Source organism: Kogia breviceps, chromosome 1, assembly GCF_026419965.1.
Source record: "Kogia breviceps isolate mKogBre1 chromosome 1, mKogBre1 haplotype 1, whole genome shotgun sequence".
NCBI lineage: Eukaryota > Metazoa > Chordata > Mammalia > Artiodactyla > Physeteridae > Kogia > Kogia breviceps.
The window spans coordinates 15011918-15032325 of NC_081310.1; the positions used below are offsets into that span (position 1 = coordinate 15011918).

The window sequence follows — 20408 nt, forward strand, 5'->3', positions numbered from 1 at the left end:
CTGCATATTCATTATGAAGAAGACGGATGATATCAGTAGGAGAGACAGCAAATTTCTTCTTGAGGATTAGGCTCCAATTGGTTGAATTTCAACATCAACCTGGCAAGTTTACTATTAAGTCAGCAGAAGTGAGTTACTACCGGAGAACATGAGGCAAAGGGAAGGGAACACGCTAGAATAAATTGTGCATTATTTCTGGCATTAGTTAAAGGAACAGAGCATTATAAGAAAAAAAAAATACAGTACCATTGATTTTTACAGGTGTTTAATACAGATAAGCTGAAAAAAGGGTTTCCATTTTAAGCCCAGTGATGGCTAAAGATGCATTCAATTATGTTCAAAAGCAATCTAAAGTCTTCTAAAAGGGTGTTTAAGCTATTCAAGCAAAACGTAAATAGTTTTTGTGGTAGTACTGAGGAAGGGAGAACACAGAGTCCAAGAAGCTGACCCTGGCACACTGCCGGCCACTGTAAAATAAGGGGGGTCATTAAAACAGAGGTAGTACCATTTATCCATTACATGATCACAGGTTATTTAGTGAAAACAGTAACAGACTGTCCTCAGGAAGGCAGGACGCATAATTACCGTGCAAGTCTCCAAGGCCCCCGCTCGGAAGAGAAGGAAAAAAACAATCAAGCTGAAGACATATATGTTTAAGAGAGTCATTATATAAAGAAATTAAATCTAGTGTGTTTTACCTTGTCTGTTTTAACACATTTCTTTAAAGTTCATTTATGAATAGGGAAACCTTTGCTTTTATCTAACACTGAAAGGATACATTTAAGTGCTTTGCAAAAACCAAACTATATGAAAAGTTTACGTTGGCATAATTTCTGAATGGATAATGTTTCTATTTCACTTATTTTGGGGTGCCATTGGCCTCCAATTTCTGCAGAGCTGTTTGTTCACACAGTAGAACACACAACAAACAAAGCAAAAACTATAGCAACCACGCTTACCCGCATAGACAGAGCATTCATAAATGCTATGAGCCAGGGAGAGAGATATTTGCTTCTGGCGTTCTTCACCATGTGCTATGATTTGTCTGCTTCTCATTAGCAATCAGCCTTTCTTTCTTAGAAACATATTTTGAAAACTCTGGCTCAAACATAAGTCTAATTTTAAAGTTTGAATCCCTTGCACATCTTTTTTTTTTTTTTTTTTTTTTTTTTTCCCTACTCCTCTCTTGTCCATGACATTGGCTGGATATCACCTTCTCTCTCCTAAGTGTTATGATCATATCCTAACTGACCGCAGGGTAGGTGCTCTCGTGTGAACAAAAAAGAGGGAGCATGGTTAGCCAAAGCCCCTCTGGTCAATTGATCAACAAACACACATTTAGCGCCTCTTTCCTATGCATCTAGCATGGAGAACAGGGCTGATATAAATGAGGACAGAAGGGACTCAATAGACAAAAATATCCCCCCCACAACAGGTATTAGAATAATTGCAAAACATCATGTTAACTGGGATGAAAGAACGCTGTACAGCTGAACAGTTAAGTCTAAGTATTGTGAAGAATGAACTTCAGGAGAAGCCAAGCCAAGTTGGAGAGGTTTATTGTAAAGATGCCCAGTCACTAACAGATCCCGTGAGCTGCGAGGGCTGACTCGTGTTCTGGAGATGCTACAGTGGAAATCCCAGGACTCAGAAGCTGATGTTTGTTAAACACATGATATGATCAGCCATCAGAGGACCTAGACAAGTTATCTTGACTAGCCTGGTTAGTGATACTTGGGGACACACGCTGGCTCAGCTGTGATCATGTCTCAGAGTTTCCACAGGAAAAATGTCATAAGACTCCTTTATGTCATCAGTGCTAAGAAGACACGTAAAGGCAGTCTTAGCAATATCAGGAACTTGGTAATATTTTGGAATTCAGTTATATTTGCAGTATTATGAAACTTTATCTAAAATGGATAGGGGAACACGACTCAACTCAGACATCGGAATTTATACTACAGAGAGTTACACTACCAATTTTAATTCTACATAGATGGGACAGCAAGAGCACAAGTGTGTTTTTTGAAAACAAACAACTTTTTATTGAAGTAGAGTTGATTTACAATGTTGTGTTAGTTTCAGGTGTAGAGCAAAGTGATTGTTATATATATACATTATATATAACACATATATTATATATATATATATATATATATATATATATATATATATATATATATATTCCTTTTCGGACTCTTTTCCATTATAGGTTATTACAAGATATTGAATATTGTTTTGAAGCCAGAAAATCAAGGTCCAAATCTTCGCTTGACCAACATCAAGCAACATTTGATCTATCATTTAACTTCTCAGGTGTCTTGTCTGTAAAATTGGGAAACAGAAAAACTCGCCCCTCCCAGGGGATGTCATAGTGAAGCTCACACAGGTGGATATGCACGAAACTGCCCATAAATGCTGACGCACTCTACATAAATCACTGTTAGCGTTATTCACCTGGGTTTATACCAGGACATCCTGCTTGCATAGGAGGAAAATCACTCGGTAAACATGTCACTCCCTTGGGAAAGAATTCTTACCACTCTTGTGAATTTGAGGAATAACGTCTGAGTTGCATGAACTGGTGTTTATTAATGTATTATGAACCACTGCCGTGGCATCTGATTCACAATAAAAAGATTAAGCAGACTAATTTGTCATTTATTTTCCAATGCCTGCTTTCCTGCCCGAAGCACCACTAATATCCCAGGAGCTCGTCAACCCAATTATTTCCCATTTTGCATTACTTGCTGAAAATAGTGCTAATGTGCCAAAAAGGCTTTGCTCCTTGGTGATGAAAAAACAAAACAAAACAGAGCAAAACAAAAACAAAAATAACCCCTCCTACTCTATCCTCCTCAATACTGTTGTCATTGGGTGAGGAGAAACACCCCCAGACCACTGGGCTATATCTAGTAATCAAACCAAATTAGCAGCCTGACTGCACTGTGGACTCGAGCCACAGACCTGTGTTCATTATTTATTTTGGGGGTGGAAGGGAATTCCATCTGTAGAATGAAATTCACAAGCTAGAGGGAGCTGAATTATACTACGCCTATATACACAAACAGTTTTGTTTGTTTGTCTGTTTGTTTGGGGAATTGCATGTCAAAATCACTCAAATAACTGGTGAATTCAACTTTTTTTTTCTTCTCAAACATTTAATAACCAGCTATTTAGCCAACTCCGAATATTAATTTGCAAAACTAATTTGTGAAGTAGACACAAATCAGTATTAACAGAAGAAGCATAAAGATACCTCGTTGTCTATGCTTTTTAAAGTCAGCCTTATAAAGAGTTTTTAACCTTAATACGTAACATTTCTCCTACTTGCTTCAGTCTGTTTCACTTTGAAAATGTGCTTTTTGCTTATCCCAGGAGCTTCTGTATTGCTTAAAGCAAAATACTCCAGCGTACATTCACAGCTATGAACTGTAAACACTTTCCTACCTTATTCTGCCCAAGGCTCAGAGCCAGTTTAAATGTCTGTGGATAATTCAGAAGCCTACAAGACTCCACAGTCATGAAAAATTATTATTTTTTAAAACTTGCCAATTTTACCAGCAATATAAAATTTCTATTTTAAAAATCCTATCATTTTAGCTGTGGGGAGACACTGACGGAAAACATAGTGTATTTTTTTTCTTTCAAGTAAGATCAGCTTCAAGGATGAGATGCAGCAGATTAAATTAATCTCTATGAGGTTATTTCTTACCATTATTTTCTTAAATCCTTCCCTCACTTTAATCAAGAACACGAATGTTAAGGGCTTGATGCAGGGAAGAAGCATAAATTAGTGGTTAGCAAAATAGCCGGAAAGCTAGGAAACATGAATTCTATTCCCGTCCAAATGGTCTTAGGTGAGCTCATGATTTACAGCCTCAGTTTCTCCATCTATAAACAGAAAGTGTTGCACTTACCACAAAGGAAAGCTTCATGGTGGCAATGTGGAGTGCCGACTGTTTGCCCGGCACAGAGCTAAGTGCTTTTAAAGGATTATTTTCTTTAATCCTTCGAAGTAGATAATATCACTATGCTAACTTTACAAATAAGGTAACTGAGGTACAGAGACATTGAGTAACTGACCCAAGGTCACACAGCTGGGAGCCAACTGCAAAGGCTGAGCTCTAACCCTTCGGCCACACTGTTCTCTACATCCCTGGCCTTGAGGAATGGGATAGACTGCATACTGAATCCAGATAATAATCAGAATAGGGGCCCAGATTGTCCCTCTCCTCTCGGGGGCTCCGTGGCTGTTCTCCCTAATCCACACGCTCTGGGCCACTCCTGCCACCTGCCTTGGGGGGAGGACCACCCAGGCTCGGGCCTCCCTGGCTGTGCTGCCCCTGGCAGCACCCACCCACTGCAGCTGTCACACAGCAGAGCTTCATCTGCCAGCCGAACCCAAGCAAGACCTCTGGGCACGGTCAAGTGCAGCTGGTGGAAGGAGGCTCAGATTTCCAATGAACTGAACACAATGGAGCAGTACTGTCACGCGACCATTACGAAAGCACAACTCGCTGCTCATTTTTCTAGCAGAAGTGCGTGATCTATTTAAAACTACCTCCCCCCAACCGCCCCCCACTCCCCAGCTCTTGCATGTCTTCCTAGGCGTAAAGTTCAGCCAGGGGACTATCGGCCAGATGTTATCTGGTGTCACTATTTTCTTTGCAAAATGAGGACCAAACACAACACAGAAACTGGCTTCCAGAGGAAAACTGTCACTGTTGCTGACAGCACGGATCCCAAATGGCACACTTGCCGAGTGTAAAGGGGCAAGGCTGGGACTCCTCCATTGGAACCTGGAAAAGCCAACTTGAACTTGACTTACCGCAGAGGCTAATGAAATGCCTCATTCACTAATAGGGTTCATCTTCTGTATCAAAGCGAACTTGCCAAAGCTAGAGCAAAGGGTTTAAAAGGTCTCACCACACCGTACCTTTGGGGTGCTGTACGAAACATGGTTTTAAAATACACCGTATCGGTGGGTGTTCATTAGAAACTGTGGTCATTTAACACATTTTATAATTGTGAACTCAGTAAGAGCTACTGATCTTCACATTTCACGACTCTGATTAAGCAGTGAATCGTAGAATGATGCCTTTTGTACTTAAGCCAAAAATAAATAAGCAACAAATAAGGAATGTTACAGTAAAAGAACCAAACTTTTGGAAACGCCCTAGGACTTTAATGTGTCTGGAATAAGAATGCAAATGGTATACACCTAACTTTCCTGAAAGTCAAGAGTGTTTACATGCAATTGCTGGATCAATATTTGCACATTTAAAAGAACTAAACTGGCTTAAGAGAAGCCTGGAATACGCTAAAATCTAACTGCAAGGAACAGAAGAAAGGAATCATACATATGACTGTAAGATATTTGAAAAGCTTCTCCCTATATAGAGGTCTTTCAAAGATGGCAAACACTGAAGATTTGCCAATAAAGAAAGAAAATCTTTCCAAACAAGACATTTAAACAATGTGGAACATATGTCAAGGCTTCCTTATCTTATTCATGGTTTAGAGAAAACATTTTGTGATCTTTTTAAATTCAGATAGTCTCCTTACAAAACGTTGCTTTCTTTGGTTCAAAGATCACAACTCAATTTCAACAATATTGTAGTAAAGCATCACACAATGCAAACTGTTGTTATTGAGAAAAAAACAAACAAAAAAATAGGAGCTTAGAGAGTCAATATAGAATAGACTTCCTTAAAAGAGGAAATACTTTTACTCTATAGGCAAAGAAAACTTGCCTTAGACATGCATCAAATAATATCTGGAAGTTGTGAAAGACCCTGGGAAATAAACTCTTCTTCCTATAAATATTGAAAAAACAGCTACAAGATGCAAATGAACTACTGAATTCAATTCTTGGTCTTTAAAATGTATTTCAATAGAATAGCCAATGTATCACCTCAGTGTGAAAAAAGATATTGAGTAATAGCATTCTGAAAAATGAATTAAGAACACACTGTCATCAAATCCAGCAAAAATAATAAAGGTAGAGAAGATTATGAGACAAGCATATCTTTCGGAATTGTAAAATGGGTTTATAGGTCTTCTAATAACAACTTTTACTCAAGCCTTACATAAATAGGCTTAGACGATACAAATATCATGAGGGCTGTGTGGACACTCCCAGGTTCCTACTCATGTTTAGGGATTACTTGATAGAACAGAGACATTTCATTCCGATTGGGCCAAGGGATTACTGCAAAGAAACATCTAATATTCCATTTTTTAATTTCCTGCATTTTTTATTTACCTTTAATGATGCTGTATATATTCATCATCCTGAAATATTAAAACAGTATGAAAAAAGTAATAAATTGGTGGAAAATTTAGGGAATAGGAATGCAACAGCACGCAGATCATACACTATCAAGTGCTTGATACACATTTAAAATTACTGCCGACTACGGCAAAGCCAAATTCCTGGCAGATTTCTGAAGCACAAAGTCACAATAAGAAGATCAGCAGAACAGACTGAAATAATAGAATATTCATCCCTCTAATCCATATGCAATTCTTTAGGGCTTTTTTTTTTTTTAACAATGCATATGAGGTCTGATTGTATTCGGGATTTAAATAAGTTGTCTCTCTCCTTCCTGCTCCTCTCTATTTTTATATAAAAAAAATGTATATATAGTTATCATTTCTGCACTGCTGCACCAACGAAGACAAGGTTAGCACATTTCCTCACCCCTCAAATGAAACAATACTGGTTTTAAACAACAAAGGTGTTAAAAGAAATACAATGTATTCAATCCACCAAAATCTCCTGAACCAGATTTTTGGAAAGAAGGAAAGGTGGTGTCATTCACAGGGGAAATGAAGTGATGTTCTTGTCACTTAATTACCCATTAATGAATTGATATAATATTGCATTTAAATATCGGCCAGAAAAGCAAAAAGAGTCACCTTCCCTTGCAGACAGATGAGATTGTCTGTCTGCTGGGCATTAAGAAATATTGTAGCAACAAATAGAAAATTACAGAGGAAGAAGGCACCATCACCTAGTTTGGGATGTGCTCTTCCGGGAGAGAGCTTGGAAGTCTGGGAAAGGGCAAGGACACGCTGGACATCAGATGACCAGCAGTCAGTCCAACCGTCAGGCACCTGGCAGCTGCATCCTCATCCTCGGAGCCCATGTTTTAGTTGCCCCTTGTTAACAAAAGCTGTCTTCCAGCAGGTATGGTGTTTTTATTTATTTTATTATTATTTTCTTAAAACAGAGTCACAGATTTATTTATTTATTTTTGGCTGCATTGGGTGTTCGTTGCTGCGCACGGGCTTTCTCTAGTTGCGGCGAGCGGGGGCTACTCTTCGCTGCGGTGCGCGGGCTTCTCACTGCGGTGGCTTCTCTTAGTTGCTCCGCGACATGTGGGATCTTCCCAGACCAGAGATCGAACCCGTGTCCCCTGCGTTGGCAGGCAGATTCTCAACCACTGCGCCACCAGGGAAGTCCCAGGTATGGTGCTTTAAAATTACCTTCTTTGTATATTCTGATTTTTTTTTTTCTTTAAGAACCACTTATTGCCTTGTAACGAGGAGGAAAACCAACATAACAGAAACTACTTAAAATGCTACCTATGTTTTAAAGCCATACATCTCTTCTTCTTTAAGAGGCTTCCTTCCATTCGCCCAACAGATTTGGTCCCTCTTCTGTACTAATGTTGCTAGCAAATGCCTTATGGCCCCAATCACCTTCTGCCTTGTGGTATGGCCCTTCGCCTTCTAAGCATGGCTTTTGTAGGATTAAGTCCCTTCAGGGCAAAGGCTGTGTCTTCTTTCCCACTGTTTCCTCTCTTGCAGGACTGATCACAGCTCCTTGTACCTAGTGCGGATTTAGTAATTTGCTGTTGTTATTGAATGAACTAAAACTAGTTTTATGAAGTGTTTTTTATTTCTGCGATACTCACTGTTTTTCAGCTCACTACTACAATTAGACAATTCTACCAGTTGTCAACGAGGTTAGTTACCGTGAATGACACTAAACGCAGAGATAGAACACCTTTCAGAAAATGAATTGGAGAGGGTGTGCATGTCCTACCACCTCAAACAATGAGCCTAACAGAAAAGAGGGTGTGCAGCTCTGCAGAACGATGAAAATATTTACAGGAAGTGGAGCAGATACAAACAATACAATGTTGGAAATAAACATTCCCATTCACACCAAGCAACAGAAAAAACGTATAGGAAATGAAGGGGGTATGTGGCAGAGAGAAAGAGTTCTTCACCCTACCTAGGAGAGAAAAATGGGAATTTCTTCGAGGAAGATATGCCACCATACCCAAACTTAATAAATATAAAAGCAAAGCCTGCTAAAATTTTCCGTGGACAGGGCAGTCTTTGGGAAGTTCCCACAGCCCAGACTACAGCTCTTAAGCTCCTTTGCCAACACCTCGTTGCGTTTGCCTGGTTGTAACGCACCTCCATTTCTCTCTAACCCTCACAACTCATTCCGGATCAGGGAAAGCTGAGAATCTATCCAATTTTCATCCAATTCCTTCTGGAAAAGTTTAAGCTTATTCCTTCATTCCTCTTTAATGACATTAAGACACCCGTGGAGGGAAAAATATTCAAAACACGGAGAGATGAAAGGCAAGAGAAAAAGAGGAGAAAACAACTTCTTAAAGCTGATTTAAATTGTAGGAAAAACCAAACCTAACGTCTTTGTACACACTTTTGTCTTAATGTCAGAACAAACTGCCTTCAATTATAATTATGACAGGATGATCCTATCTATGACATGATATCATCTTTTCTTCAGCTCAAGTTCTCATGCCACTAAGCCTTTCAACTCCAGGCAATCATTCAAGAATTCAGAAGTGTTCTCAAGTTCTTGTGTGAACCAAGATGTGTCAACGCATAGCAGGTGGTTCAGCGGCTCTGAGATTCTTCGCTGAGTCCATCCAGCATTTGCCTTAAGCCCCTTACAAGCAATACGTATCCTGCTTTGCAATTAGCCACCCAGGCTTGCTAGGGTTAATAAATTCCCTGATATTTATAACTGGCGACAACAGGTCCAGGTGTCACATATGATGGGACAGAGAGAGTGGTAAGACGGCTAGTTTTAAATTCTGTACCAAGTGCCAGCTCCATTCACAAAAGCTTGTCTTCCCAGAGAAGCTCTCCTCCCCTTGTCTACCAACTCTCTCTTTGTGGTTTCATGAACTTTGCTTTCCCTACCTTTGTGGGCTGCTAATACTTGATCAGAGTTTTTTTGGAAAACATGTCTAAAACGTGAATAAACTACATCATGATGTTTTTAGAGAGCCTGACTCCGTTTTATAGATTCCGTTTTATGTGTGTCAATTCATATAGAGGTCTGAGCTAACAAGGGCATACCAGGGTTAGGTCACCTGTCATAGATGCTTGGAAAGTAGAGCCATTGGTAACTACTGCCGACATCCCTTTTACTTGTCTGCTCCTTCCTCCTGGGACAGATGTGTGCTTACTTTCACGAGTAAATTCAGATTTGCCTCCTTCCAGCCCATACTGACTTTTTTGGAAGTTGCTATTTAGTAGGAGTTTCAATTTGCTGGAATATACTAAATGGGTTACCCATTCAGCTGAACCATTTGAAATTGTTCGGGTTTTGCAGGGTCAAGTAAGGAAAATTCCGTATCATTCAACCTTATACATTGCCTCATCTGAGTCCCACGATGATATTTTGTGGCAGATAATATTATTTCCATTTTACTATTATTGTGTAGTGTCACATGACTACTCAGGGACAAAAGCTGGGCTTGAAAACTGGGTCTATATGGATTCAAAGCTCAGGCTGCTGACCTCCTGGTGGAGTCACTGTCCCTACCACCTGGCTGAGCAGGATGGGAGTTAGGACTCTGGCACAATTACATCCACCTTTTAGAAACCTTGGCACGATCAATTATAGGATCTCAGAACGGGGCCATCTGACTCTTTCTATCAAGATGGAGATACCTTTTTTAGAGTCATTTGACAATGACATTAGTTGATAGTGAATTTCAACCCAGACTTAGATATGTCCTATGCTCAAGTAGCTTTCAGAGTCACTGATCTACAGACTGGTGGTTGCCAGAGGTGGTAGGTGGGCAAAACGGGTGAAAGGGATCAAATGGTATAAAATTCCAGTTATACGATAAATAAGTCACAGGGATGTAGTCTACAGCACAGCGACCAGAGTTAACAATACTGTCTTGCAGCTGTGAAAGTTGCAAAGTGAGTAAACCTTAAAAGTTATCACAAGAAAAACGTTTGTAACTGTGTGTGGTGGAGATGGATGTTAACTAGAAAATGAGTCACTGTTCGAAAACAGTTTCCTTAAGAAATAATGATCTTCTCTCAAAGTCCGAACGCATGAAAAAATATATAAAATAACACTTGGAGGAAACCAATTTTTTCACAAACCCAACTAAAATCATCTCCAGCGTAAAAGAGATGACCAAGAACAAAGGAAAATGTACTTCCTGGAGACAGATAATGGTACCAAGTTTGTAGTTACACTTAGTCAAGTGCCCGCAAATTAACAAATTTCTAAAAAAGCATGTTCTGAAAGTAGGAAATATTTTTTCCCAGTCCTGCCCCCTTAAGCCGTTTGAACCTGATGGCAAACACCTGTTGTTGTCCAGCAGCGTGAATTAAGCAGGTGTGTGGAAGGCTTATCTTCAAGTCATCGAGGGTTTCTACCACTCAGGCTTGGGCAGCTTCTGGGTATCATGGATTATCAGTGTGTGTTCCTTCATTTGTTTATATAAACGGACCAATGGCCATTGAAACACTTCAGAGCACTTAACTAAAGCAAACACAGCTCTTGAACTTTAAATATCCAACAAGAGGAGCTATTGACAAGTAGGACTTAACTTAGCAAATCTCAATATCATTTGGAAACTTAATACACTCTTCCAGATTTACAAAGAAGGCACACAATCCAGACACTTATCTTAACTTTGGCTCCGCATAGAAGATACCATCCTGAGTTGAGACAAGATTCAAAAATAATGCTGCCACCTAGCAGTTTCGCTTGGTTCTTTAATTGTTGTTGGAATTGAAGATGAGGCTACCCAGTAAGAGAAGGGAAATAGGGTCTTTAGCTTCTATCTTAGCCTTCCTGCTTTTGATTCCCTCCCATTCCCAACTCTCTAAACTCAAAGATATTTCTGAGAGAAATCCTGTGAGGAAAACCTTAGATTAACATCAGGGTACCTGGACCTACGTCGCAGCATTCTCATCATCTGAAAAACTGCATAAGGCACAAATCCTCCCTGAGAATCACGTCTCTGAACTGGATGCAAAGACCCTTTCAACTCTAATAGCCAATTGTTCTACTTTTTAAGGAATTTACAATGATGAAATCGATTGACTTACATTAGTAGTAGCTAAAGAAAGAGCACCATAGTATCATTGCATGGAAGGTTATATAAAATATCCCCAAATAGTGGCAATGGATTCATTGTGTTGCTTCCTTTATGTCTAGAAAGAAACTGCACATTTCTCTGATGATTTTTAGAAATGTTAATATTGTGATGGCATTTTAGATGCTGGAGAGTTATTCTATGTATTCCCCTTTGGAATTCCATAATCTTACTTTAGTTATTGCTTGGATATGGCTTTGCTTTAGTGCCAGGAGGAAAAACACAAAAGAAAACACATTACTTTTAAGAAATTTAAATCACTTAACCTTATTTTCATTTGCCTTCCTAGGCTGACCAATAAGTTGGATTCCAGTTCTTCCCAACTGTTAGGTTTTCTAATTCAACAGACGTGTTTATCTTCTCTTCTAGAATGTTAGAGCCACCAGGTTTCTGGTGGGAATGTAAGCTGTCTTTACAGGATTCAAGGCATTAGACTCAAAGAAAATTTTCAGGGAAATCTGAAACTTCCACTGGCTACTAGCCTATGATTTTATATATAGTGCAAAAAGCATTAAAATAATATTCACAACTTTTGCTACTGATCAACTGTCTTCCATTACAATGAAAGACAAGTCTGCTTCACACGCACCTTTTACAACACACACCTGGCTGGAGCCCATGGAGATAAGTTTCCAACTATAAGATGTTTCTCTTGTTTATCCCTTTTGTTGATAAAACCATATGCACATCTAACAAGGGAGCAGAGTCCAGAAAAGTTGGAAAATGACATTCGCCCCTCTCCCCAACCCCTGCATCCCTCAAGAACTGTCATTTTAGGGAATAATGCCCAATGTCTTGTCAAGTGCCTCTCTCTGTTTTAAGCTTCTTCTCCTTTTTACATTTAATATTATTATTATTTTTTTTTATTTTTCACAAAGCCTGGATTGGAGAGGGTGTGAACTACTGAATGAGAAAATCTTAGGCACAGATCCTACAGGGAACAGCTTTTGAAACTCTCCAACATACTAACTCATAATTGGGTTTTAATGCATAAAAAGGCTGAGTAATTGAAATGTTTTGAAAAGAAAACAGTCTTTCCTAGAGTTTATGAAGTGCTAAGCCTATTTCTTATAATGATTAACTGTGACTCACCCTTTCAAACACAAGCATCTTAGAGCATATGCTCTGGAGAAGGAAGGAATGCTGAAGACGCATGCCAAATTACCAAACTAGTGTCACATCGTGACGGACTTGTAGCACATTTTTGTGAAGTTGGGGAAGTAACAAACCATGAACCCTGCTGAGATGGCTTTCTACCTGCCCCGCCTTACGAAACGAAGAATAAATGTTTTAGAAACATACATTCAGTATCTGTCTGCATGTGGTTCTGCATGATAGTACTTGGTCAGGAAGGAGGTCAGTGGCCTGTAGAAGGTGCCACAGTGCCACAGAGGTCTGTTCTTTTTTTGTTTGTTTGTTTTCTGGCTGCGTTGGGTCTTCGTTGCTGCGCGTGGGCTTCCTTTAGTTGCGGCGAGCGGGGGCTACTCTTCGTTGCGGTGCACGGGCTTCTCATTCTGGTGGCTTCTCTTGTTGCGGAGCACGGGCTGTAGGTGCACGAGCTTCAGTAGTTGTGGCTCATGGGCTCTACAGCACAGGGTCAGTAGTTGTGGCGCACAGGCTTAGTTGCTCCGCGACATGTGGCATCCCTCCCGGACCGGGCCACGAACCCGTGTCCCCTGCATCGGCAGGCGGACTCTCAACCACTGCGCCACCAGGGAAGCCCCATGTAGTACATTCTTCCTGCCCCTTCAGGCAAGGTTTGGATGGCGAAATCTCTGGCCTGAGCCTCAGAACAGTACGTGGGACTGAGCGCCATCACTACTGCTTCTATATCTCGGTGTGGCTTAGATGTTCTCCTTGTAAAAAGAAAACAGTAAAATGTGGACAATAGTACCCATGTTGGGTTGCTGTCAGTGTCCGATAGGGTAATGCAGGCAAAGATATATTGTAAGGAGCTCTACAAATTCCCTCTAATGTTTTTCAGCGGGTAATCGGACCTCTGAATTTGTTAGTGACATTTCAGAGACTCAAAGAAGGACGGGACAGCCTGAAAATCTGGGATGGCGGATCCTAAGTTACATTTAATGCAAAAGACAAATAAGCTAATAAATGCGTTTGGTTTCTACTGATGCTGGAAGTGTGCATAGTGGGTAGAGCTAAGCAACCCTGGATTCAAATCCAGTCTCTGCCACCGAACAGCTGTATGACTTCAGCAAGGTGGCTTACACTCTACGAAGCATTTTAGAAGGAGAAGGACTTAAAGTAACTCCTTGGCATCAGCGTCTTAACAAGGACTCTCTGGAAATGGAATGATATGGTTTCATCAGCCCAGTACTGAAAGGGTACATAGTCTAGGCAGATAGGTCTCCCAACTACATCTTAAGTCCTCAGATTTAAGCTGGATCCATGAGCTCCTCTGTGGCAAAACCTTCCCAGCCAATGAAGCCAACCCACTGTCTGCGCTGAAGTGTCAATCAATGTCAATTCTATAGCATCCAGTTGGGAATGTAAACGCCCACTCAAGTTTCTTACATTTCCCTTGGTAACAAAACTAGGGGAACAGCAAGATGTACCTAAATATTATCATATGCTGAGATGTAAAGGGAGGACAGGTGGAGTGAATTTGAACTTAAGCTCAGTTCTAATGACAAGGTGCCCAAGTCCCCCGGATCCCAGGAAATGTGAAAGGAAAAACACAAACACAAGCTTAGAGACAGACAGACAGTGTTTAATCAGTAAGGGTACGCACACTGGCTAAGGGTACAGTTCTAATACAATACATTTATCTGGACTTGTAAACAAACAGTACCCTGAAATGTAGTATCAGAATCAAAAGTACAGTGTGGACTTATGCGTGCTGGCACACCTACTGACCTTGAGTTTTAAGTACTAGCTGTGTGATCTGGGCTCACCGGCCGCATCGAGTACAGTTTACCCCCTGGCTCAGAAGTCAAGAGAGGTGATAAGCAGAGGTTAGTGATAATGATGCTATTATACTATTAGAACATGATTGGATATCACGTGAAAATTGTTTTATAAACATTTCCCAATTTAACTTCATCCTTATACTAATAAGCCTTTGGGTTTGATTATTACTGATCCCATTTTATGGAGAAGGAAACTGAAGGTAAGAGGCCTAATGTTGCTGAAGCCAAGGGCCTTGTTCTTAATTTTAGGCCATACTCACATAAATTCAAATTTCAGATTGGATCCCGGAGCCTTTAGTAGAATGACACTGTCATTACTTCTCATTCTCAGAAAGGAACTTGAAACTGTTCCTCCAAAATTTTCCATACTTTGGTTCCCGAAGGGCTTGGAAAGTTCCGCTATCATCAACTGACCAAGTAGATACTTTAGAGTCTGCGATCATGTAGAATTTGCATATCCCTCTCTTGTTCCCAGCTATACCAGGACGGTGGTCCTGACTGACCTCTCACAGACACTGACCATTGCAGTATTGACTGCTTCAAAACTGAAAGAAAGGGCTTCCCTGGTGGCGCAGTGGTTGAGAGTCCGCCTGCCGATGCAGGAGACACGGGTTCGTGCCCTGGTCCGGGAGGATCCCACGTGCCGCGGAGCAACTGGGCCCGTGAGCCATGGCCGCTAGGCCTGCGCATCCGGAGCCTGTGCTCCGCAACGGGAGAGGCCACAGCAGTGAGAGGCCCGCATACCGCAAAAAAAAAAAAAAAAAAAAAAACTGAAAGAAAAATAGATCTCAGATTTATAGATTATGACCATAGAAAAAGCCTGGAAGAATTATTTATCTTAAATGAATACAGTGTATAGCTCTGTATACTAATGGAATGGTGGTGATTTTCGTTTTCTGCTTCAGATTTGTCTGTATTCTTAAAATATTTTACAACAGACATGCTTTACTTTGTTACTGAAAAAATATGTTGAGAATAACATGGTGATATACTGGTCTGATGATTTTATTTAAAACAAAGTCTCAAAAATATTCTCTCTTATAGTACAGTCATCTTATTTTGTTCTGGATTTTAAAACTTATTAAAATGTTATCAGGGGACTTCCCCGGTGGCGCAGTGGTTAAGACTCCATGCTCCCAATGCAGGGGGCCCAGTTTCGATCCCTGGCCAGGGAACTAGATCCCATGTGCAGGCCGCAACTAAAAGTTTGCAGGCCACAACTAAGGAGCGGGAGAGCCACAACTAAGGAGTCTGTGAGCTGCAACTAGGGAGCCCGCCTGCCACAACTAAAACCTGGTGCAACCAAATAAATAAATAAATGAATAATTTTTAAAACTGTGATCAGTAGTTATACTCTACAGATCTTCCTTGATTTTACAATGAGTTTACATCCCAATAAATAAGTTGAAAATATTGTTAAGTCGAAAATGCATTTAATACGCCTAACCCACCAACCATCATGGCTTAGCCTACCTTAAACGTGCTTACATTAGCCTACAGTTGGGCAAAACCATTGAACACAAAGCCTATTTCATAATAAAACGTTGACTATCTCATGTAATTCATTGTAAACTGTACTGAAAGTGAAAAACAGAATGGCTGTCTGGGTCCAGAATGGTTACCACATGTTCACCCATGGGATCGTGTGGCTGGCGGGCAGTTGCAATGCCCGGCATCACCAGAGAGCACTGCCCGCACATCGCCACCCCAGGAAAGGATCAAAATTCAAAGTCTGAAGCACAGTTTCTACTGAATGCGTATCGCTTTTACCCCATGATGAAGTCGAGAAACTGTAAGTCAAACCATCTTAAGTCAGGGGCTGTCTGCATTCGATGCCCTCTGGTTTCCCCTCTAGCATCTGACAGTAACTGGAAGAAGCTCTGATAAAACCCTAGCTCTGCCCTCTCTACCTGCACGACCTGGAGTCATTTAACCTCTCCATTTCCTCACCTATAAAACAGGAATAATAACACCCATCTCGTTGCGTTGAGGTGACGTTTCTTAAAATTCTCTAGGCTTCCATAATTTTTCTTCCCTCCCGATAAATATAGAACTTATTTCATATAAGTCATCTGACACTTAGACTTTCTTAAATTGACTTTGTATGTAGGATCCTATTTCACCAATTCAAATGAATAAACGAATGAAAGTGTATCCAACTGTGTAGACAGGGTTGGATGTGTGGCGTGTATGAAAGGACATCCATCATCAAGTAGGATCTAATAGCTCCATATAAACAACTACAGTACAAGTTCAATGCTAAGGGAAATTGGCAAAGTGTATGGTTAATTCCAAAGAGAACCAGAAGCCAGAATGACTTCAGGTATAAGGCGGTATTTGAGTAGGGCCTTGAAAGATGAGCAGACTCTCATCGGCTGGAAATTGGGGATGTAATGAAGAAAAATTAAGAACTTTCTAATTCTCTTTACATCTCTCGCTCTGTGCTTACACAGATCATTTTCCGTTTGGTGGTTCACTGTTCTCTGCGTAAAACATAATCCTTTCCTGGGTGAAATGAGCAATGACCAAATATCTCACATGCCCAAGAAAGAACCAGAGCTTAAATTGGGGGGCTGTTTCCCAGAGGGAGGAGAGCTGGTCTGGAAACTGAGACCTTCAGAGCCCTCTTAGCTATGAAGAAAATGGATTCCTGTGACACCTGACAGCAGTGCACTTACAAAGCCAACTTCTGATACATATTCTGCAAAATTTAAGGATTGAAAGCCCTTGTGTTTTCGTGTGCTTCTGTTGTGCTTTCACAGAAGGAAGGTATGCAGAGGCCAACAGAGACCACATTTTCTAACCTATATTTCCACATCTGCCAGGCGGGCATGTTAAATAGTACCTACATCAGAGGGTTATCATCCGAAGTGCAGAGCCATAGTAAAAGCTTCATAGATGTTTAAAACAAAGGCAAATAAAAATCACATTATTAGAACACACACCCTCTTAACAAAATTATCTAAATGTTTTTGGGGGCACACACACCCACGTGCACACACACACACACCCATATCAAGCTCTTTTGCTTAATATTTTAGAGCTTGCTTGTTATCTCTACATGTGTTAGAATTTGTATTTTCTATAAGTAGAAAACCTAGCCACAAGGCATTAACCCCCCAAAAATTAACCCTCATAAAAAAGGTATTTAAAAATTTTTTTTCAAGTCTAATTAACAGATGAAACCAAAGGCTTTATTTCTGTGACCAGGAACTTCACGGCTGTGTTTCCAGTGATGCCGGACCCCCTATGTGAAGAACAATGTCCTTTCTCCAGCGGCACACCTTTTAGCCCATCACCTTCGTCTACGTTGTTTTTACAGCAGTTGATCGTGGTACATGGCTCAGTTAACATCTGTCAATGCACTGGTATCTCAAAGCCCTATGCTTAGGGATACAAATGCAGTGTTAAGGGTCACCTTGGGGAATATGACCAGAGGAGGGGCTCAGATCCTGTGAAAGACAGGAAAAACAAGGGGATATAGGGACACAGGTATCTGCTTAAATGACACTTGTTTCACTCTTTTATTTTAGAAGAAGATGAAGCTGTCTCAGTAAACGTGCTTTGCAATGACAGAATGGCTCTGGAATTCAATGTACATACAATCAACAGCCTCTTGGCATGATTAACCCTGCCAAGTTTATTCTTTCTCCAATAGTATAACCGTTTCTCAAAGAGCCCCAGCGCTCCTGCCACGCTGAAGGGTGTCTCTGAACATATATGCAAACCTGAGAAGAAATCGCTGAGGACGGAGGGGCTGGGCTGCTGTTCATTATAATCGATCACCACCATCACCATCACAGGATCACTCGCCACTCACCAGACACTGTGCTGAATTCTTTCAGAGATGTTTTCATTTAAGTCCTTAGAGCTACACTATTCCCATTTTACTGGTGAGGAGAAACAATAAGGTCGAGTAACAAGCTTTAGAAGCACGGAACTAATAAGCAAGGAAGTCAGGATTCCTCCAAAAAGCCTGGTCCTTAACCATTCTACTTCACAGCCTCCGCACCTTTGGGAGGGTTTACGGGATGAAGCCGTGGCTAAAAGAGCGGCCAGCTCCACAACGGCGCACCCTGTGGGGTCCGCAAAGGCCTCCAAAAGGCCATGTTTTGAAACGAAAGCCTCCACGGGCCCGCAGCAAACGCACCGACACACACGCACTCGGCAATTTTATTCGCATTTTCTCCTCGCTGCAACTCCGGCCGCCGCACGACGATGCATTCATCGCCAGGTGCCACTAGGGCCCGGCTCGCTTCCAGCGTCACCAATTCCGGGCACATTCATAACATAGTTAATACGCAGGGTTTCGCGCCTCCCCATCGGTGACCAGTACGACTCAGCCAAATTTCCTGACCACCGAGGCCACGGAGGGACAATTGGGTAGATTTCATCAACGGTTCTAATTACGTTCCCGTCAACCGGGTGCTCGCAAACGGTGGCACAGAAGAGCAATTTATGCCCCAGACACGGGGTCCTTTCTGTAGCTACGGCGCGCAATGCTTGACGAACAAGTGGGTTCAAAAAGGAATTGATTAGGGAAAACGCAGCCCCCCCCCCACCCCCCGCGTGGAGAGGCTTGTCAGGTGGAAGCTTATGAGGAGTTAGGAGGCAATGAATTCTAGGAGGTCTTGTTTATCCAAGCAACCGGAGTTCAGCGCTCTCGGCAGCCTTAGAACTGCAGGTTGTAAGACACAGGATCCTGGCTCCAAGCCTCTCTGGGACTTTTTTCAAACTGCTTGATCTGAACCGCATCTCTGGAGAGGATTTTCGAGCAGACTTTTTCAAGTGCGACAGGAGGGAAGCTGAAGGGGGTGAACCAATGAGCAGTCGACTTACGGAATAGATTTTTTAAAAAATAACAGTTCAGTCTTCAGAGAGCATCATCATGAGAGATACAGGGATATCGTTAGAAGGAAAAAAATAAAAAAGGACCCTCTTACGAAGCTATAAATAATGTGCTAATGGAACGTGCAAAGGAATTGTTAGGGACAGTAAACTGAAACGTCGCAATACCGCGGTGCACGCTTCCCCGCTTCCCACAACGAAACTACGAGACCCACAATTAGAAAACAGTGGGGGGAGGAGAGAAAGGAAAGGGGTGGGACGGGAGGCTGGGGGAGGGGATGCATCACGCAATTTTGAGTGATTTTCCACTGCCCGCCATATTGGAATGCAGCTCCTGTTCCCTCCAACTGGGTAATTTTATACATGGCATTCTTATTAACTATTTCAAAGGGGGGAGGGGAGAAGGAGGAGGAGTAATGTGTGTGCTGCCTTTTTTTTTCTCCAAGAGTTTAGGCTGGTAACATTACCAGCTGCTTGGTTATTATTACCGATCAGTTGTTAATTAAAATAAAATGAAGCGTCTTAAACTTCAACACCGTATTGCAAATTATGCAAAAGACACAGCTAATTGCATTATTAGCAAAAGTTACATTTAAAAATAGCTCCGGGGCTTCCCTGGTGGCGCAGTGGTTGAGAATCCGCCTGCCGATGCAGGAGACACGGGTTCGTGCCCTGGTCCGGGAAGATCCCACATGCCGCGGAGCAACTAAGCCCGTGAGCCATGGCCGCTGGGCCTGCGCGTCCGGAGCCTGTGCTCTGCAACGGGAGAGGCCACAACAGTGAGAGGCCCGCATACTGCAAAAAAAAAAAAAATAGCTCCAGGGCTTCCCTGGTGGCGCAGTGGTTGAGAGTCCGCCTGCCGATGCAGGGGACACGGGTTCGTGCCCCGGTCCGGGAGGATCCCACGTGCCGCGGAGCGGCTGGGCCCGTGAGCCATGGCCGCTGAGCCTGCGCGTCCGGAGCCTGCGCTCCGCAACGGGAGAGGCCACAACAGTGAGAGGCCCGCGTACTGCAAAATATATATATATTAAAAAATAAAAAACAGCTCCACATAAAGAATTAAAATTCTGAAACTAAAATCTAATCTAAACTCGCTTTTACCAAATGCAGCCTGAGGAGACAGAACTCTGGGGAAAACAAGCGTTTTTCTGCCTCATTCAACAAGGAGAGAAAGAGAAAAGCACTTAAATTTTATTACTAAACAATAACAGAAACAGTAAAGACATTTGAA

At 41.6% G+C, this 20408-nt stretch overlaps 1 protein-coding gene across 25 annotated transcripts in view; it reads right to left on the reverse strand.

Annotated features, from left to right (window-relative positions):
• ESRRG (estrogen related receptor gamma) overlaps window positions 1-20408 on the reverse strand; it is a 645982-nt gene that overhangs the window by 319172 nt on the left and 306402 nt on the right. The window contains exon 1 of one of the 25 annotated variants that reach the window (XM_059039260.2): window positions 3921-3950. The exons of the other annotated variants lie outside the window; for them this stretch is intronic. The gene's annotated coding sequence lies outside the window, so the exon portion shown is untranslated. Of the gene's footprint in view, window positions 1-3920; window positions 3951-20408 lie in introns of those variants that run through there. 25 annotated transcript variants of the gene reach the window in all.